Raw genomic sequence first — 22,961 nt, forward strand, 5'->3', positions numbered from 1 at the left:
TAATTGAATCATTTCAAATCCTAAGTAATTACTTCGATATAATATGAGGTCTTTGCACACATTCTACACATTTTTTTCAGTATAACTAACGGAAACAATAAGTTAAAAAATGTTCGAAAATAGAACAGCGAACAGTCGAGCGAATTTATCGAACGACACTTAATTCAGTTACATGACATCCATTTAATTGAATATCAACATTTAAATCATTTGTTCCTACAATGTTCGCAACCAGTCAGGTCGGAGATCCGCGATGGCAGGTGTGAACCAATATGAAGACGGTCAATGGAATGCATCGGCACGCATTCCACTGCGTCTGAAATAGCACTTATCACGTGACTGTAGACAGACTTGGATTTTAGAAATACATTATTGTTGTAACAGATTTGGTGTCATCAATTGTCAAGGCACATGTGGAAATTGTAGTACATTTGTTATTGAAACCAAGTTTTTTTTTTTGGGAAAATTCATTTGCCCAGTAGCGAAATATTTATTGAGCAATTAAATGATACATCTTTTTTTTATATTTCATTATAGCAATAATTATTAGTTTGTAGTTCATTGAGTTGCTATCATAGATAGTAATACTAAGCGTGATTGCCTATTGACTCTACCAAAATTTCATATGGTCAATATATACATATATATAGCTATATTCATGTAAATAGCATTTTATTATATATAATACTTAAAAGTCGAACATTATTAGTTTTAAAAAAATAGTCATTTTTACAGTTTATTCATAAGACGTGCTTTCTGATGCTAATATTTATAAAAGACAACCAAACTCGTGTTTTTGGTGTATGTTTAAATGATGTTAATGATCTCAACGTTCAAGATTTTTAATTTGAATTTATACACTTACATTGAGTACTTAAAAACTGCCTGCAGACGGCATCAGGTATTATTTACAAGCGCCATTAATAATTTCGAAATAACGAATTAATTTTGTGAAAAAAACACAAACGGAATAATAGCGGACTAGTAATTATAATTTTATTCTTTTTAAGCATTGTTTTGTAAATGGAAAAAAATGTGTAAGAATTAGAATGCGCGGAACAAAGATATTTTCAAACAAATCTTTTTGCGTGTTAAATGCTAAAAATAGACCTTGTTGGGTGGCAATAAGGCTCAATGGATGTGCTTGTTTAAGTTTGTAGATCGGTTCCATAGCCCGCTGAGTTTACGAGAGTAACGGTATGGGATCGTGGTCGAAGTGAGTTTGGACGAAGAATTAATTATGCAAACAAAAGCTCGGGTTATTGTTTCTTCTCACAATGCTGGACATGTTTGGACGTTTTGCGTAATTTGCGGACAAAACAGCTATGTCACATGCTAGATTTTTTATTCGAAATCCATAATAGACTCTAATTTTTGTATTGTTTTCGACCATGAATAACAAAACGCACATGTTTAAAGCTTTTAGTGTCTAAGTATTGCCTGTTTTGTAATGTTTTAAGGAAAGAGGGAGAGAGAAAATTAATATCTCCGAGTGCTACGTTAAAGTTCGAGGTAAAGCCGTATTGGAGCCCTTCCAGCTTCGTAATAGGAAAAGTCGTGCGAAACGCCGATTGACAGAGAACGAACGAAAATTCGATTAGTTCCACACTATTTTATGCAATGCTTAATGGATTCTCGCTTCAGGAAGCTTGGATCGTGGATACTAATTTTAAAACTGTTCTAAAAATAAAGCAAAAGATTATAAGTAACGGTTCAAGAAATGTGAATGGTTAATTTTCAATGTAACATCTTAATTAGGTAGTCTTATGTAAGCGAATTTCTACATTACATGCGCGGTCATCTGTGCGTGCCGTCCAAATTACTGCTGTGGCTTTTGTTACTCCAGATAATTTATGTGGGCAGTAAAAATATGATTAGCGCGACTGAACACGTCTCGTATTGAGACGTCACTCAGCGGGACTTTTATGGCCTCATTTAGACTATTCGAGGGCGCTTCCTTGAACCATGACCGACAAACTTAGCCAAGACCTCCCAAAAACTTTAAACACAGAGTTAGCGTCTAAGCGAAGCGAGGTCAAAATAAATTGGTTGACAACGTTTAAACTTTATACCACTAAAAGACCGTACCCATTTTGTTCCCGGCGTTATGTTCGAATTTTCAAACCCGGAATGAATATGACGTCGTAAAGTTTATTGCTGTTGTGATGAGCCGTGTGAATGTTTAATAATCACTTGTGTTACAAGAATTTTACAAGACGCTTTTATTAAATAATACTAAAATAATTTATTAAATATAAGAGTTACGCGCCACGTGTTAATTAGCCGTTATGTCAATGTATACCTAAAAGCTCACCAAGAAATAAGAGATGGCGGTGTTATAGAAAAAAAGACCTAATATCTCAAATGTCAAAATGTGACATTGAGTGATTTGTAGCTAAGCTCCGCCTGTCCCGTGTTTCAAACATCACCGCTCGGGGCAGACAGCTGAGCTCTAAGCTTTGTAGGGACGCAATAGAGTTGCATGTGGCCGTCCCTCTCGCACACATTCAATTTGCGTATTTCTAGTTCACACGGCGGATGAGACTATCCTATTCTATAAACGGCACTACCTATCGCTATACTTACCTGAGTGCTTTTGTAAAAGTTCAACGCTTCTCTATGCAGTTTGTATGTAAAAAGATTTTGTGTGAAGCGTCTAAACGGGAATTTTGCGATCACGTGTAACTTTATATTTTTATTATTTTCTCTGCTGTGATCTTATTCTGTATCTAATATATTTTTTGTAAGTGTTATGGGAGTATGTATGTAAATAGGTCTACATACTGTTACAAATGTTTTTGTGAGTGCTTCTTATAATATTTTCTTTTGTCTAAGCTATTATTATTCATCTGAGTTATTGAGGATATCTAGCTACAATTTTTTTTTAATGTTATAAAATACTGACCATCCTAAGAATTCCGATAAATTATGTTGCAATGGGTACGTACCTGAAACAAGAAGAAATAAATTAATATAAAATATATATTAATAGTAATAGCCTTAGATGCCTACGGCGATAATTTAATTACGCGTTCACATCGATGTTAAAAATGTAAAATGTATTATAATAAAAGTAAAACCTCATTCACACGAATTTCGAAATTTAAACCCAACATTCATGCTCAAAACCTAAGCATGTGTACCACGGAACGCGGCTTAAAGCTGCAGATAAGATACAAAGTAGCCTCGAAACGCTACACACTGCGCTTTTAATTGGATAGGCATCTGTTTTCTAATGAATGGTCGTCTATGATACGGCCTGATTTCGGTGAAGCATCGGTCTAAGTGTCAAATGTTCTCACGAAATTATAATTTATAGGACAGTGGGACGGGGTTGCGTTCTAGATTGAATAGGGCTTCTGTTTGATAGCTTGGTACTTGGGTGACCCAAAACTGTTGTCATATACTTGACTCACGCTTAAAAGTTCAAAAAGTTTCACTGAAAATCCTAAAACAAATTATGTAACGAAGATTATGTAACATACATTTACAGACTATGTTTACACTAAAATATATATCATGAAATTATTCAACTAATCTACACTAACCTACTTCCTTTTGTATAAGAACTTCATATGTACACAGTATTTCTACTATACCACAACAATAAATACAAAACTCATTTTCACTCAAGTGTTCATTAACAAAACCTTCCAAATGAGATACTTAAAACAATTCATTTAAAAGTTTTTGAAGTCTTGGCAGACAGATGCTCGGTCACCCAATCTGTCTGAGGGTCCAAAGATATAAATAGCGTAGCTTTAAGTGGCAAAGCGCGCCGACGCGGGCCCGCCGATAAGATCGCATTAGGGAGGATGAAGCGACTGCTACTGGTTTTTGTCATATTCATATATAACGTATTGATTTAGAAAGTTATTAATTTATTGCGGTTTATTCACGTGTGTGTCGAGATCGCTTGACTAGTTTCGGACTCAACTGAAGTTGCAGCGGTCCGGGTCCGAAACCAGTCAGGCTATCAATAAATAATTATGAATTCGCTTCAAGAAACTTTTTATGAAAACATAAATTGGAGAGTTTTCTTTACTGGTCTGTCATAGGATATTATTTTTAACTCGAGATTTGCAATGATTTATGTAAGAGTGCATAACAACTTCATCAATATCAACTATCACTGAAATGTTTTTCTGTTTTTTTTTTTATCAAAAAGTAAAAATATCAAGACGAAAAACAAAATTTTTCGATACTGAAAATAATGAGCAAAGATATTCTAAACACTAATTTTAGAACCGTTTTAAATGTACCAAAAACAAAAGCTAAACGGTCACGTCAATGTAAAGTAAGTAAAAACAAAAACAACTTTTGTTTTATAAGTCGTACGAAATGCAATTACTTTTAATCTACGACTTTTCAATAGTCAGCGTCTTTAGAAAGTTCTGTCTGGTCTGGCATTTTTAATCCACTTTTAATAAGCCAATATATTTCATTCTTCATTGTTCTCTTGCTAGACAAAAACAGATCTTATATCTTATACATTAAAGCTTACACACGTTCTATCCTTTTCAATTAATGACACCTGATTCGTCCTTCATTATTAAAAATGTGAGGCAATTTAATAGAATTGCAGTAAACTTCTTTGCTCAAGACGTTATGCAATACTAAATGACTAATAACTGAATTAATAGTATAATATGTGAATACCAAGACCCTTATTTATGATCTAGAATGTATATGATAAAGGGGACTAACTTAATTTTTTACTCCAGAAATTATCAAGTCATTGTAATTTTCAAAGAGTTCTAATTCTAACATTAGTTACGCTGCAGTTATATTTCTTTCATTATTTATTACTCTCATATGCATTGTAATAATAGTAGTCATTTGTTTTGTTTTGCTTAATTTAGATATTTTTTTATTCGTTATTCAAAACCGCAATCACGAACGTAAAGTCAGGAAGCGGCCGCACGTTTACTTTTTTTGTGAAATCCCCTCGCGTGCACGATTGACTGAAGGACGAAACCTGGCCGGCACACGGCGAAATAAAGAATGATTACATCGTGAAGGCGATAACTCCACTATCACATCCTGGAATCAAACACGCTCCGTACGAAACGAATGCGAACGCATCAACGATTTACTCAGGCGATTTTTTTACGTCAATTAGCATTGAATCCGAAATAAGCAGTGGGAGTGTTTCCCGACGTGTTTAAAAACATTCTATTTTAAGCACTTTGAGTAACAAACGACAAAGGAACGCTTGTTCACACTTTGATGGACAAATTTATGGCTTCGCGGAATCATCAACATAGGAACCAACGTTGGAATTTAATATCACCTGTCATACAATGTTGCAGGACATTTCTATTAATACAAATCGATATTAATATTTAGTTAACGCTCCCGATTTATAGCTTCACCATAATTCCTTGTGGCATGAACACATATGACGGAAGAAACAAATCAATACAAAGTCTATCTTACTCCATTTTAGTCTATAGACTATTGTACGAGCCGAGCCCCTAGCGGGCACCTATCGAGTGACGTCACCGGAACTAGTGTGGGCGGGAAATCAGATGCTTGTGTGCAACATGCCTTGTATAAGCACGTCTGCATCAGCTATTATGTGTGTTCTATTATGTACAGACTGTTATCGACATTCAAAGACAGAATAAACAAGAGTCCAATAATTTCCAAACGAAAACACGAAAAGACTTTATTTTTTTAACGGCGATAGAAAATACTGGCTGATATCAATTTCTTTGTCACCGTAATAAAGAAAACCGTTCTATATTCAATTCTCGAAGCTCAAAATGCGTCGTAACTTTCCGCGTACATTATTTACGCAACCTTTTAAATGTCGAACATCGCTTGGAGCGCTTATTACATACATATTGAAATGTAAAGGTGTTAAAAGTGTGTTTTTGTTTATTAATTGCTGAATAATTGCTCGATTGAATTATAGTGATTATATATAGCGTAAACATATTCATGTATCGAAAGGTTGGCCATTTTGACTTTTGGTACAAAAAAAAACTTTGGGAATTAAATAAAGATCTATTTATAAATTTAGAATAGTAAATATACATGTCATAAATTTAGTACACTGGCATTAAAATAAATGCAATGTAAAAGTAAATTGTTCGCGAAAGCTTAACATGTAAGGCATTTTGTTTCTTCATGTAATATAATTGCTAATTTTGTGTGAGTTTAATACGTGGTTATAACGTAGATCGTTTTAACCGTTAAGCTTGTTAACGCCCACTTCCTTCTCATATTTTTCTTCAGACAATATGGCGAAGCAGGTGGCCACTGGTTTATTTTCCAAACTAATTGTTTTGCTTTTGTTCTTCTAGAAATAATGCCTTTTATCCTTAATTATCACTATTGTAACTTGATTTGAAGATAAATGTTCTTTACTTTTTATCGAAGGGTGATTGATTAAAATGCGCTAAAATTTTACTATAGGCTTTTAAGTAGTTTTTTCAGGTTTTTATGCCAAACACCTTCTTAAAGAAAATCTTAATTCTTATTTATCAAAAAGTTTTCTACATAATATACTCTTAATATATCTAACTACTACTTGATTTTTTCACAACCCACTTAAGGCCTACACACACCCCACCTGGTATTGGACGAAACAATAAAGGAAATTGCATTCGATATGAGCCCCCTAATGATTACGTACCCAATCTATTTTAATATAGCCCCCTAACACGCAATGATGTGTAAATTGTCTGATTATTCATCATTATGTATCATTATTGCTTCTTATGTATATACTTAATATTTATCTTTGACGTTTTGAATGTAATTTTTATTCACTTTTTGCTTCCAGTCTCAGGTGTATCAGTTAAACTTGAAATTTTCTGAAATCACCGCCTTAAAGGAAATATGATTCCAAATAAAACCTACATTTTGAAAAAAACTATTTTTATTATCTTTCATATGAGGTATTAGGTACTATTTTGGCTTTGCTTCGAAAAATCCAGTCACCACATATCTAGTTTTAGCGTTTCCCTAAAGTCAGTTTTTGTCACATTAAAACTACTGCCGCTGTTTAGTATTGACAGTTATTCTGAACAATATCGAACCTTTTGGCTGACTGTGCTTATTTTTTAAGAATAGAGAAAAGAACAACATTCCAAATTGCTATCACTGTCAAAGTTACCCAAATGAACTCATAAATCAGTAAATCGAATACGGGTTCGTTAAAGCAAGAACTTACCTACTTGTATTCCGATATCGTATTCCTATCACATTCCTGGATCGGAGCCTTATTCCATAGGCGTTAAATCCACTAATACATTTTGGGCTCACTGTCGACATCGACCAAAAATCAGGGCGAACCATGCTGCCCTGCATAGCAAGCAGTCTGAAGTGAACCGCAACGTTATAACCCCGACCATCTACACGCTGTTTCATTACCATTGACGGTTTTGCTAGAAGACATCAATAAGAATCTCCTTTTGACTGATCAATGAATATCAAAATTTTGTTGTAGAGATAACGTCGTAGGTTTTACGAAAAGCTGTAGTACGTTAGTGTATTTTACTCACTAGTAAAGGAGTTCCTAAATTACGTACAATTTGGGGTCACAGTTAGTGTTTATGTAGAATGTAGATGTTGGTTTTTGGACGGCTGCCTTGATGTCCCCTAGGATAGTGCTAATCCGGTATAAAGGTCGGTTCTGTTTCGTACATTTCTCGGTCTTGTGTAATACTAAAATGATTCCAGTAGTACTTACTATTTATCTTACCATGTATTAGATGATAAACAAGGTTTTATATTTATAATAAATTTTACATTTTGTAGAAACGTTAAATACGCTTTACCATCGGGTGACTATTGTAATAAATGATAAGTTACAGCTACAATTTTATCATATTTATTATTTCCCACTTCACATCGTACGAATAATTTACTTTTGTCAAGCATTTCCGTTCAACATTAACAAAGCTTAATTTTATTTACATTACACATTAATACGCTGCAAAAAAAAATAATGTCTTAATAAAATTAATCAAAATACCTCGCTAAGAAAACAAAAGCATAACGCTAGAATTTATTGCGACAAAAAACGTTTAAGGACTTATGAGTATGTTCATAAATGTCTTGATGGTTACAGACGTACATACATTTGAATCCTAAATAACATACATAAAATAGTTGGCGTGTCCCACTATAGGAATTTCTGTTTGCAGTCACGCGATGGATTCCAAGTTGTCTACATAGAAATAACATCATTAGATGCTAGACAAACTAACCGCTAACACAAACTTTATAAGCTCATTATACTATGACTTATGTTGTACGTTTTAGGCATTCTTAATTGCTTTATAGCTGTTGTCTTGGATTTAAATAATGATACAGGAAATATTTTGCCAGGTTCTAACTCATACTTGTACCTAATTGCCTCATATTCCTAATTGGTAACAATTAAAAAACACACACGAAGTATTTCTGGTTGGAGATTGAACGAGTCTGAAATTCACTTGTTTTTCGAAACGATTTTTATTTCAAAAGCATAGGATTAAACTTAGTTTGTCGGATAACCTTGAAAAACTTTCACTAAACCCTATACGTGTATAACAAGGGAAACTGATTCATAATGTCCCACAAACAGTTCCAAGTCCTTGAAACACGTTGTATTCAGTGGCGGGATTCCCTCGCCAGTCAGCTGGGCTATTAAATCCTACTTTACGACGCACTTACCGCGCTCAACCGTCGACCGTTTATGCACTCGTAATACTAACCTTAATTGGCATATTGAGATTATGGCCTTGTAATTGGTTGTTTTATGCTTGTATTGAAGATAACAGTCGTTCTCAACGGCCTATTGATTTGTAAGCACATTCTTGTTCTTGTTTACATATATAAACGGCTCATTACTTGAACAAATGAAGCCGTCAAGGCAGTTAAAGGTAATACTTATTCTTATTATACTGTATTTTCTTCTGGGATTTTGTTTTTGTTTTCTTCTGTATTTAATTCTGTTGGGATTTTTTACCTGTGTCATAAAAACTTTTTGTATTTTTCTTTGCTGAAACATTTTTTTAACTTCTTAAAATAAAGTTGGAAATAGATAAAAAAGAATCTATGGATAAAAATTCACTGTGTTGTAAATAAATTACAAGCTACGATGAGAAATATCATTGTACAACGTGCAAACGAAAGCAATAACTGTTCGCGACTATTGGTTTTTAGAGTTGGATGAAAAAATGATAGCGTTTTTCAATTGCAATTCAGTCGCCATTTTCACATATACGGACAATCTAGTACAATATCTGTTTCGTGTTTTTACATCGTACACAGGCTGCCCGCGTAAATTCGAAATGCCTGATTCTGGCGTACACCAGTATTTTAATTACTCGTTTCGAGAATGATTTATATCACAACACGGACCCGAATGGCACTAGACTTTGTTGTGGTGACGATTTTATTTTTGCGTTCCGCGGTTTATTTTTATCCAAGAAAGAACATCGTACATGTATTGCCGATCGCACAGATACTGAATTAAATTTACATACATTACGAAGCAACTAAAACAGGTAACTGGAGCAATCAACTATCAAGATACCATACGAAACATAGATACACGAAATTTCGTAAAAATGTATGAAATCCGTGTCCATTTCGAAAGTGTTTCGAAATATGGAAGTCGTTATATTTATGAAGTTTAGACACGGTCGGAAAGGAAATTGGACTAGAAAATAAAAATAAAATTGTTCGTAACGGGGTCACGGCCCGCGAGTTCTCATGCCATCAGCATCAGTTGCTTAACGCGCATTTGATAAGCTACGGGTACATGTACGACGTGCCCAAATACATGTTTAATTTTTAAACATTTTGTTCGTCACAATTTGAGTCTACATGTCAGTAAGGGACAAAAGATGCCCAGTGGCAGACCTGAAATTTCCTCAAACATTAGATCTAGCATTCAAGATTTCTATACAATAATTATATGTTTAATTTCTTTGATACATACACTTACCTACCCACATAGGTTGCGTTATGAAAAGTAAAGTAAATGTCGGACGCTACCTCACGTTTTCCGTCAGGCCTCGCTCTAATTTAAAGGTAAGCTGTCCAACAAAGGTATATTGTAAACTAATAAATAACAAAGCTTCAATGAGGCTCGCTTTCACCGACCACCCCTATAACAATGCCTTAAATGCCAACACGACACATTTTGCTATCCACGATCGTGTACAAAAACATAACGATGTCTTGCGCAAACGCATTCAAGAAAACTATTGTTATAAACATTTTTGGGCGCTTTCGTAATATCGTAATGTACCGTTAGGGCCACGCGTCCAAAAGATAAAAACTAGTCTAGTTTCTTTTCTTTTGTAATTTCCGAACAAAAGGGCAAATATGATTTAGTGGTTTCCTATTCTTTAAGAATTAGATAAAAAGAGACGTTTTTTTCAAAATGAGATTTGCTTTAAGCTGTTGTGTTCGCGCCTTTGTGTTATAACGACGTTTTAAAAAAACAAAAAATGTGTTTTCTTGTCGTCATCTCTACGTGATGTGTATTGAGATACCGACGATAAAAAGTGGACATTGTAAAATTTTTACTTATTTTTTAACAAGTTTGCTAGGTTTATAATAACTTATGCAAACAATAATCTATAACGGCAGTTTTGGATTTAACTTAAAAAGAAAACTAACAAGGACCTAAATAACAACTCAGATATTCTCGCAAATACCTTTACTGCAACAAAAAAATTAACTCCCATAAGCTACCAAAGGGTAATTACACAAACATTACTAAAATATTTCTTTAAATAGTTTTGAAGTAACGCTGATTGTTTATTTTGTACCAGAGTCTAAGAGACACGTTAATTCTTACTCTTATTTCCCCGCATACTAAATTCCCATGGGTTTTAAACAACGCTAATGCAACATTAAACTGCAAATTAGGTAATATGTATGTGTGAATTCAAATTTGTGTGAGTTTTCCCTTGTTCGAAACCAGAGTCATTTGACATCACAGTTTTATTGTTTGAAAAAGTGTTACTAGAGTTATTTATCACCACTAAATAAAAACAAAACATTCCATAAAGTTGTCGTGGAAATCTTTCGCGGGAAACTCGACCTTAAGAAGTATTGAGCTTAAAGAATTTATGCATCACATTAGATGAAATACAAAACGTGGCGCGATAGCGATTTATCAAACTTTCGACGCGAGTCCGCTGCATCTCAATTGTTTGCTAAGTTTCGTGGCTATTCAAAACAATTGCAAGCCGTTCGATTTACGATCGGCATTTGTTCGTGCTAAATTTAAATTGTTAGGCTTGGGACAAACAATTTGCGGATTGCGAGCAACGGAGTGGTGTCGGTCGGCACTCGCCTCTGCCACCTAGCGTGATTTAGGAGTTTGCCGGCGCGCTTAAATCATAGCGGTGTCGTCTTCGAGACCGGAATACGTATGCTTTTTGCATTTACAAAGCTTGAATGTAGCCACCGTTGCACCGGCCATCAGTTGCCACATCGCACGAGAAATATGGTTTGTTTTGGTTCTGTTTAGACGTTCCGTATCCGAAGATATTAGCCGGTGTAATTCATACTCGCTCTTAGCTCTTCAATAATTTGTTATTAACATATATTTTGTGTTATAATTACGTACGTGTGCATTATGTTGGTTTATGTACCACATCTTGATTTATTTGGCTTTAGCCATGTAATAAAGCCGAATTTAATATTTATGATCTGGCTGGAAAGTGTAGAGCGGTGATCCTATCGCGATAATAGCGCCTGCTCTAATAAGATGTAGACGGGCGGCAGACGTATCATTATCGTCAGTTACTTACCTAGAATTACTCACGGTAGGTAATCTAAAGCAGTATGAACAGTGGCGATCTCGACTCGGCGACTTAAACTACAATCACATTGAATTCATACAAAACTGACCCTGTATTTTATTCGTATGTAAACTATAGACGCTACGGTGCCGCTATATTACATTATTTTGTACTTTAACAATAAAAAATACTAATATTTCTCTCTACAGAAGATATACAATTTTGTACTAGTAAACGAAAGAAACTATCACTGTTTGACACTCGTCCGTCTATGTAGTGGTCCAGGTAGGAGGAGGATTTGTCGAACTTATTCAGTTTCGTGCGTGGAGTCGCGCGAGTTTAGAGCGCGAGCGTGGCCGCGTGCGCGAGGCGGCGCGGAGTCGCGCGGGGCGGCATGGCGGCGGGCGACTGGCGACTGTGGAGGGCGGGCGGCGCGTCGGCCGCGCGCGGCGCACTGCCGCGCCGCCGCCGCCGCGACGCCGCCCTCACCGCGCCACGCGCCGCCGCTCCTCCGCTGATTAAAAATTCTTACCAAACTTTCTTCTCGGGATAGCCCCCAACTTCCCATAAATGGTTTCTTTGTAAGCCACTTTCTTCCACCTTGACGGCATCCCCATTTAAAGTTGCGAACTTGGCGCGTCACTCAGGAATGCCGTTTCAAACGGTGGAACGAAAGTCTTACAAAAAAAGTAATGCTTAATTTCTGACTTCATGCAAGCGTATAGCACATACGGTAGCTAAATACCACATGTACCTAATAGAAATGCTACAATTTCGGTAATTACAGCAGTTAAATTAAATTACAGTGGTGTTAGAACACGAATACTTTCTATAGAAAGTTTTCATTACTTGAAAGCTAGCAACCTATAATATGCATATGTTAGTAAACTGCGTGTTTCATGTATTTGCGTACATAAATACTGGGTATGAGGTATTTGTCGAGCGCCATTTAACATCATTAAAATTTGTAGAACATTCACGAGGCTCGCGAAGAAGGTGGTCGAAGGTTTTGTTGGCACGTAACGTTTACGTTTATTTTAGAGCGGAAAACTATAGAAACATTGTAAACGCGTATTACACCCGATTGCCCCCGCAACTTAAGTGCCGACCGGATTAGGAAAGCGCCCTATGTGTAGTCTGGAACATTGTTGTTGCTCACGATACATGATTTATTTACCAAGAAATCAATGTTCTACTTATTGTACGGACAGCTTCACTTGTGTGTTGGTAATAATGCCTAATTTGTTTGTCTTGAATTCCAGTTGCCAATATGTAATGGCCAAAAATTGGATATTTGTTGATTTTTTGAGGAATTTCTTGCGATTGTTATTTCATGTTTGGTTCTCAAGTAATAAAAAAGCAATTTAAAAAAATTCGGTAAAAAAAAGTACTAAGCACTAGGTCGACCTCTTTTTAAATACAACGTTTTAATTCAGTTCAACTGTGGTACGTAAAATAGTATTATATTACAAATTTCAAATAATTAATAAATCGAACATCAATCAATGCGCACCTATAGATAAGGCATCGGTCTGCCACCTACGGCGGGCTCACAAAAGACCCCTCTAATCGCCCCCTCCCTTGCCCCCCTCGCCGCACCCCCCGGAAAAGCGTGACGACCCACAAATATAATTTTAGGTAAAACTTTCCCCCGATGGTTATACAGAGTGGTGCATTAAATAGGTGACGTACTAGGGACGGCATGAATTAAAATTGTAAGATATTAGGGATGCTAATGTTTCGGAAAATAACGGTGATTAATTTATTTGAGTGTCGAAAGTTGTTTTGGAGATACATAAAAATTATTTTCTACTACGTATATTTTCGTAGCTTTATTTTTTACTCAAACATCCAAAGTAATATTGAGAACATTATTTTGATTTCATTGAACGATAAAGTATAGGACCATTTAAGATATTCTATCTGATTTTAGCACTGATACATTCAACCAACTAAACGAATTCACATAACCATACGTACAGCTACAGACATACAAAAATCTGATCGCAAAAGAAATACGTTATCACCCTTTCTATCAACCGATAACGAAGTCGACAAACAATTGTTTCATCAATCAATCAAAACCCATAAATAACCAATATCTTGGCTGTATTTTGTGCTATGACGTCACTCGCCGGTCCGAATCTCGTTTGACAAGCGTCCGTCATCAAATCGCGGTACAAATGTTCTACAACTGAAATTCGACGTCACACCGATTGGGAAACTACGAAACTAACGGTGTCGACACGAGTCGTAAAAATGTTAACCGAACTTAACGGCTACACGTGTATTAATTAATTTACTGGTTTAATTGAGACGTGGATTTCGAATGGCTTTGGTTTAATGTCTGTAAGGAATTGTTCTATTCAGTTTTATACTGAAATTACGAGCTTTACGCCATATTTGATTTTAGTGTTTCCTAGTTTTGCCAAATCGATGTTGACGAATCAATAAGTAAAGGTTTACTATTGCTTCATAAAAAATATACCTCAACTAAGTATGAGTTAAAAGTCACGTTCTACCTAACTTATTTTCCAATAACGAAGTCGTCTATAAGCAAGCCTATAGGCATAAAAACAAAGCGCTCATAAAGAACCCGTAAGTGGTTTAAACGCCATTCCCAACAGCGTCAAAACGGAATCGAAAACACATTAAACAAGCGCAGAACGAGTATGATAGTCATAGACGGTCGCCCGGGCTGGCATGGCGGACGGCTCACAAAATCGCGACACACTTTTTAATTTATTTCGTCCACAAAAAGCTTTTTGGTGTTTTATTTTCATTTCAACGGAGACTTGCGCTGTAGCGGGATCTCTATTTTTATTTATTCCACTCTCGGATTTTATTCTCTTTTTCAATTTCGCCCCGATCGACGCGGGACCAAGCGGAACGCAGACGGATCTCATTTTAAATTGAATTCGTCTCCTCTTTGCATTTTTCTTTGGCGTTCCTATGTAACAATTCTAATTGGTGTTGTTTGCATGATAACATTGTTCGTTGTGATTAGAAAACGCTCGTTAAACCGGGAAAAATACAGCGAGTGAAACTGATCGATATCATCGCGTGATAACGTCGGCTTTGACTAGCTGAAAAGCTCTTTGCAAATTAGATTTTTGTTTTCCATAGAGGGGCCTAACCGCCTAAGTATTTCGTTGGTAACATTGTTCCGTTCTAATTTTATTATACTGATTCGATTTCAGTATCATGTACTTCGAGATACAAAAATAGCTCCGGCTTAAACAATGTAGTAACTAAAGTAACAGTGATTGAAGGGTTCAGTCAATGATCAAACAGAATAATCGAATTTGATGTTCAGAAGTCAACTGCGTCTGCCAATAGTGCCAATCTGCTGAACAACATTCTTCTCGTTCGACAATTGACTGTATATCCAACTTTAATCGCATCCAAACGTATTGCACATCGCAACATAGAGTTCTAAAATAGATCGACAAAATGAATATTTGGACAGATCGATGAAATAATTTTAGATTTCTTGAATATTTTCAAAGCATTGACCGGTATGTCTTAAAAATATTGTAGCACGAAACTCAACACCTCACAACGCTGTTTTAATAAGTATATAGCAATTAAATTAAATCGCCTTAATAAACTCTTATAGCGTTGTTAATAGTGCAGAAATAACTAATTATTTGCAGACGCCTATAGTCTATATTTACAGTACTGTTTCTCGACTACAATGTTTCGTACGGCTTTTCTTCCGCATACAATCACATTAATACATACAGTTCCAAAACCTAATAGTGTACTAAACTGGTATGTTGATTAGACGACAAAATCGCTCAAGTATGAGTTAGACTCGTGACACTGAAGTTCAGTACAAATACGCGAAAAGCACGTATTGCAACTAATTTATGAACTCTACCTTATTTTTAGGATTTGAAGCGGCTGCAGTAAATGCCTTGTCTGTGAAAATTTCAACAGTGTAGCTATATCACAATTCATGAGGTACAGCCTGATGACGGACGCACAGACGCGCAGAAGGACTGACGGATTGAGGGCGAAGCCTTAGTATAGGGTTATGTTTTTATCTTTGGAGCCAAATACAACTGCGGCAAAAAAAAAACTTGTACTAAAATTATGATCAGACTATAAAATAATGTCTTGATCAATAAAGAATGAACAATTGATATAAAAAGCAATATTTATTTTGAAACCTGCTTCTCTATCCTCGCACAGTCTAAACGCAGCTTTAGCTCTCGTATATTCAGACAGTCGATTCAAATACAGGACACGACATCCGAACACGTGTTTTTAAATTAAACAATCGAATTCGATTTCCAAAACGTATTTTTTATCACAGCGCAGCGTAGTGTTGCGAATACTGTCATTGATAGTGACTGCGTACCGATATCGAGCTAATGAATATGTATGCAAGCAGGTGCACACCCAGCCAGCCGACATGATTAAATAGGTGCCGCCAACGATTTTTATGCCGAACATCGATACTTTATCGAAGTACGTGCTCGATTCTTTATCGATAATGAATACTTAAATCGATACAAGGTGGTCTACACTTTTGTAATGAAATGAAAGTGCGTGTTATTAGTGTTTACCTCGTTCATTTTATGTTCCATCATCATTCATGTTGCAGTCGCTTCTGGTATTAAATTAATATCGGCAAACATTAGTTCAAAACAACTTATTTAGCGATAGTGATAAATTACATAATAACAGATCTGCTGTTCATTGAACCTTGGTGGGTCCTTAAAAAACTTTGTATCGTTAAATATTCTATACGTTTGCATGTTTATGCTATATTATACCGATTAAAAGCTAATAACAACTTCATCTGCACTTTGCATGACTACCACCTTTAATTATTTAATTAGTTTCAAATAAGTACAATTACAGACACAGAAAAATTACTATTAAAAAAAAAACGGATTTTCGATAAAGCCATAATGGCGGTTTTCACTGTAAAACTTTAAATAATAATTTGTTTATTCATAAACAAATTATATTTCACTTGCAACTTGTCGTTTGCATTAATTTTAATTCAAAATAATCAAATTAAAGCTAGTTCGATAATCTCGTGTCACAACACTCAAAGCAAGCTCGTCTCCCATACTACACGAGTGACGTCACTGCCACAGTATAACCACATCGATATTTGTATCCATGCGTTAATGCCAGCTTATCAATACACTACTGCAAGTATATTTTAACCTGTAATGTAACCGGAATGACGGGATTAATTAATATGTATCAAAGGTTTTATGGAGACTAATTACATTGGTGGATCAACAACACTCATGTTGAGATAAGAAAAAACGAATCGATGTTACTGGCTAGTGATAATGTCGGTTTCACTTACTGGAATTTATATGAGAATTTAAAAGTAAAGAGTACAAGACGAAATCCTTTTTTTTACTCGAGTATCATCGTACGAATGTACTAGTATCATACTAGGTCCAATATATTTATCGGTATGCGGATTCGAAATCGGAACGCCAGTATTATGCCTGGCAATTTGGTACACATAAGTTAAATATAAATCCAATATTCTTTCAAACTTTTCAATTTGCTTTTTCAAGCCGCTATTAGCGATCATTGCGTTTAACTAATATTCGCATATTACGTTTATGATGCAATTGACATTTGCTAATAAGTAGTTATAATCGTAATTTAAAACACAGGCGGTGTAATTTGAAAGAGTCATATTTAAAAATAAGAACGAAGGTCTATTTTTAAATACAATGAAACCTTATATAGTACAAAGTGGCGCCCAGATGTTTTTATTCAAGTCCCATCGCTTAACGGTAGTGCCGCGGCCGTTTAGTTTTTTTAATCAAGATTTGATAAGGTTCCTTTTTGATAAGCACCGGATGTAAACTTTTATGGCTAATGTTTTAATAAATTGTCAATGAGTTCAAATGACAATCGACTCTATAGGAAGTAGATTGATTGAAGATATTTTTAATAGCTGTCGGTTTTCTTTGAAGATTTTGATTTATTGGTTTTATATTTTTATTTTTTTGATCATTTGCATAAAACAATTGTATTTGCATATCGTTCAGTATTTGCTTGAATACATTTCTTGATAAAAATAACTAAGAACATTGGTCACCTTTAATAGTCTTTAGAAACTTTTGATCTAACATTGACTGAAAAAATATGATACTTAAGAGAGTATATATGTAGCCCTTGTTTCACTATAAAGTATCAGTGCGGGTTTGTCAATTTTTGACCTTACATACTTATACGGAGATTAACCAACAATATATCTACCAGAAGCTATTAATTAAACAAGTATAAACATTAAGATTGTCACGCCATTAAATCAATAAAAACGTAAACACATCATTCTTCCCCAACAAATTGTTACTCAATACAACTTTATTATAGTCATTTAAAATCAATTAAATTGGATGAAATATTTTCAATGAATTCCAATTCTTAGTTGATCGTAAAGCAATTTGTTGCGATACACATAATCGAATCAAAACAATCTACAGGATGTATAAATAACGAATAAGAAAGCCTTGAGTTAATATAGATTTTAATAATAATTAAAAACAGGTTTTCCTCATTATTATTTAAAGTATTGCAATTAATTAAGTAGTTCCCACGCTTAATACGAAGCTATTAAGTTTTATTTACAGATATTTTTTAAAACATTGTGACAACTGTTTCAAGATGTTACATTAAAATTTGTCAATAAAATGTATTTTGAAATTTTATTGACAGTCTTTAAAAATCCAGTTTTCATTTTGGTAAATCAAATCAATACACTCAATTTATTTCATTTTTTTTAAACCCAAATTACAGTAAAATCGTATTAAGTACCTAATTACACTTTTGTGTTTTTCAAACCGATAAAAAAAAACATGAAAGAAATGCTTTATTTATTATTAAAAAAATAAGAAAGTTATTCCAAAAGTATTTTAACCAGTCACAGTATTCTTACTTTAAATACAAGAAAAAATAATTGCCTATCGATAACGTATTACGAGTACCTATTGCCAAAATATGTATAAGTTGCTTAAAATAACTAGAACAACAAGTCTAGCTGGCGATGCGTTCCAAAACCCGCGCGTTTCATAAATTTGCATTAATTATCTCAAAGCTGATGCGTATCGCGCGAATGTTCGCATTGATTGCGTTCATGATAATCACGAAAAATTTATAAAGCTTTTGGAGTAATAATTGACTATTCAAATGGTACTGGTGATAAGATGTATTATATACGTACATGTATTGCTTATTTTTCGTTCTGGATAAACTTTGATTGAAAATTGTAGAGTCAACTGGCGTCGATACTACCGATAAGATATTAGATGATTTATGTAGAATATACATAATGTATAGATTTTTGTTTGTTAATTATTATTTTTTTATAAGATAACATTAATTATTAAGTTGTACAATATTAAATTACCTACCTTTTTATTTACTATACTGAACTAAACGGTGAACCGTACCTTTAAATATTTTTCCTCAGAAGAGCTTTTTGTAAGCGGCTCTCATATTCACTGCAGACAAAAATTCGAGCTTCCTAATTCTAGTCTTTATTTTAAGGCCAACCATACACAACGATTTTAATAGGAACAACTGCGATAAATTTCCAAAGGGCTTCTTTTGTTTTATTCTTTTCGCCTTTGAAAAAGTTATGTGCTAGGTGACATGTTATGCGGCTTATTTCAGATTTTTCGTTTGAGATTGCTTAAATAGACTTAAATTTATGGACGGACGGAGTGCTATTTCCGTCCGACGAGTTCGAGTTGGTGATTTATTTGAATTTGAAACATGGCCCAGGACACAGAAGTCGAAGGAGAATTTAATTAGATTATTAACTCATTGTTGAGTGTGATTCAGCTTTGTAGAAATGGAAATAGATTTAATAAATCATAATTAACTCTGTTTTCAGTTGGAGGAAAATTTTGGAAAAGATGAATTACTTTCTTTCGGTGAGTTATGGTCGAGTAGATCACTTTATCACTCGATCAACAGATTCCCCTACTATTTGTCTGTTTATGTAGAGTCACCGCAACATTGGAACCGTATTAGCCATTAGCATTTAGCATTTCAGTTCTAATTCCACGTGGCTCATAACACGGCTGGTTTAATTAATTAAATTTTGTAAATTCGTGTGACAACAGTTGTGGACTTGGAAGTTATTAGCAGTGAAACTAATTTCGGCTCTACAATTCCAATATATACTGATCCATTGCTAGACGTATAAGTTTCCCCTCTCTATCTAGGGTTGATCTTTCATCTCCGAGGATCATAACTAGCGAATTCGAATCTGAACTACACAATCTGGGACCAGAAGTTTCTATTTATCACCTCTTACATTTTTACTAAACAAATATATTAAACTGACGTAAAAGAACTTAATCTTTAAACTCGAGTCGTCGTGCTTCTAAAAATACGTTAACAAGGTAAATGAGGTAACACCAAACACGATTTATTAACGCAACATACATCTTAAACAGCTCACCTTGCGCATTAAAGCTGTACTAAGATACCTATAGAAACAAAAGTAGTCTTAGAGAAAGGCCCAGACGTGGCCGACGTAAATCTTTTGTTCGTTTTGCTACGGAAAAGTGCAAGGGAGCGAAAACTAACAGGAAAGAGGAGTGGGTACGCTTTTATTGTAACACTTTGCGGTAACTAATTGTTTTACTTTGTTTTTGTTCTAAGTGTTTTTGATTATTAATTTAGGATAAACTTTTTTGGGCAATATTTTTCAATGTCTGTCTGATTCATCTTCGAGCTGATTGAGGGGAATTGGGAAATCATGATGTTTTCACTTATCAAAAAATACTGATGAAACAGTATCTCTATGAGGCATGGATTCGTCTTATTTCTAACAGGTCTCTATCATTAGGAAATTCAACACATAATTTTTCATCAACATAAAAATGACAATGCTTAGTGAATATTAGGGAACGCTTAAAACAAAATAAATTTTGGACTCTCGTAAAGCTTTCGACACTTCCCGACATCCACATTCAAGTGACGTAAATCAAAGAGTTTAGAAAAAAAAACCCGCCGAAATAAAGCTCACGTGAAAGTTTGAAAATATCAGTGAATATAATTATGAGAGAGCACCCGCTGGTTTCCGGGCTACTAGACCCCCTACTTATGTTACGAAAGTCATTTTTATAAGTGGAAAGTGTGAACTGAAGGTGGAAAATTATGTAGGTATGTAGTCAGCTGTTAAAAGCGTTTGGTTGCAAGGAAATCACGTAGTAGGAATTACGTGAATGTGGTTTCGTTTACTCACTTGTATGTTTTTGTATTTTGTTGCTGTCCCAATATGAGCATTTGAATACAGTTATCCTTCTACTTGCGATTGAAGTTTTATACAGAAAATACTTGAAAACGGATACTAGAATTTACTCTTCTGTAAACAGTTTTCTCAAATCATATAATCACAAATCACAAAATTGTTAAAGGGAGAATCTTTCGAAATCCCTTAGTAATACATTAGAGAGGGATTCTTTGCGTAGTTATAAATAAAAGATAACTCTAAAGTCCTACCTGCCGAGCGACTTCTGTCTGTGAATTGCAAATACCAACTGTCTGAAGTAAGCGTATATAAAGTAACTTCTGACTTCTGAATAACATCACGTTTAGGCGTCAAAACTTTTCTACTATTCGCTTTACGTTTTTATAGTATGTTCATTTAAAATATATCTATTTTTCGGATAGAGTTTTTTGTCCTGCGAATGAATTCGAACAATAGTGTTTGAAACGATCGTTATCGGCGGTTGTATAGCAATTAAAATGGTAATTAAAATAAGTAGGAAGCGTACCCAAAACCGGGTGTAAAGTGTAGGCGCGGGCATCGCCGCAACAACCATAAAATTCTTTATGTCGACACAGATTACACTGGATGGCAGAGAATACAAGTTCGGTTTGACGATTTGGTTTCCTGTTGTTCTTAATGAGATACAAGATGTTATAGTTATAGGTTGTATTTAAACTAACATGTTTATGAAACATGTAATATTGCTCATTTGATTATATGACAATATTAAAATAACATTGATGTCTATTTGTAGCCGAATCTAAACAAAATATCTTAAAAGTTCAATTTCTTAAAAGTTATCTCAAAATTTAATACTTTTTCGACTTACAACAGACAACCACAAAATCTCAATGATACTTCTGTACTTTTAAACTACTCTGTACGCATTTGTAAAGCCTTTTTATGATAGCGGTATCAACGATCAATTTAGTGATCGAATTCTAACAATTGAATATCCAAACGGCAAAGCTTCGATGACCTACTAAATATTCAAATTTCATTCACTTTTATTATTCAGCTAAAAGCTTATTAAAAGATAAGGAATAAAAACTAGTATTTTGATAAATGGGTAGGTGTGGGGCCTATGAATCATAATCTGTATCCGTTATGTAATGTGTTTTGATGTTAAAAACAGTTATGGTTGAAACTTGTTTGATAACGTTTGTGAGACATATAATCTAAAAGAAGAGCAAATGTTTTGCTTACGTATCACTATTGGAAAGTTCCAAGTGTCAAAGCCTATCACAATTTTCCTTTCTTATATTTAATTTCGTATATTTATATATTTATTTTCGTATATTTTATTTAATTTCGCATATTTATCTAAAAACTACTTGTCTTCCAGGGCTTCAGCCGCGTGGAGGTCGGTTGTGCCTCAAACACTTTTTGTTAATCCAGAATGTCCAGACGATATATTTTGTACGTATTTGAATAGTAAAACCACGCCTGTATAAAGAATTCTTATTAAACAAAAATAATCGTAAAATTAGCTACGGTTTAGGTAATAATTAAACTGTATCCATGCTAAAAATATTTTATGACGTGACACTCAATATCACAAAGCATTACTAAACGAAATCCATATTCTCTTAAACATTTTCACAATGTCACACTACAAAGATCATCTAACATAATTCTCTTCTACATTAAGTGTAGTAATAAACAATCCCGTTTATCCAAGAGAAAGACAAACAACTTAAATAAGCAGACCATTATAAAACTTTTAAAACGCTGTATATGGACTATTTAGAACCATTTGCTGGGAGCTTCGCAAGTTTTTCTCTAAATAAAAACCTTCAGACTCGGAGGACGAAGGCAATAGACTTCAGGTTTCTTGAGACTAAAGTTAAATATCCATTTAAATCTTCGACGCTGAGGTCTCGGGGGAATACAGCGCTGCAGCAGCGAAAAGCGCTTTTACA

General features: G+C 34.6%; 1 protein-coding gene across 5 annotated transcripts in view; it reads right to left on the minus strand.

Annotated features, from left to right (window-relative positions):
- Positions 1-22,961, minus strand: part of LOC113496878 (homeotic protein antennapedia) — a 167,980-nt gene that overhangs the window by 55,078 nt on the left and 89,941 nt on the right. The window contains exon 1 of one of the 5 annotated variants that reach the window (XM_026876252.1): positions 11,772-12,130. The exons of the other annotated variants lie outside the window; for them this stretch is intronic. The gene's annotated coding sequence lies outside the window, so the exon portion shown is untranslated. Of the gene's footprint in view, positions 1-11,771; positions 12,131-22,961 lie in introns of those variants that run through there. 5 annotated transcript variants of the gene reach the window in all.

The sequence above is a fragment of the Trichoplusia ni genome, chromosome 8 (assembly GCF_003590095.1).
Source record: "Trichoplusia ni isolate ovarian cell line Hi5 chromosome 8, tn1, whole genome shotgun sequence".
Taxonomy (NCBI): Eukaryota; Metazoa; Arthropoda; class Insecta; order Lepidoptera; family Noctuidae; genus Trichoplusia; species Trichoplusia ni.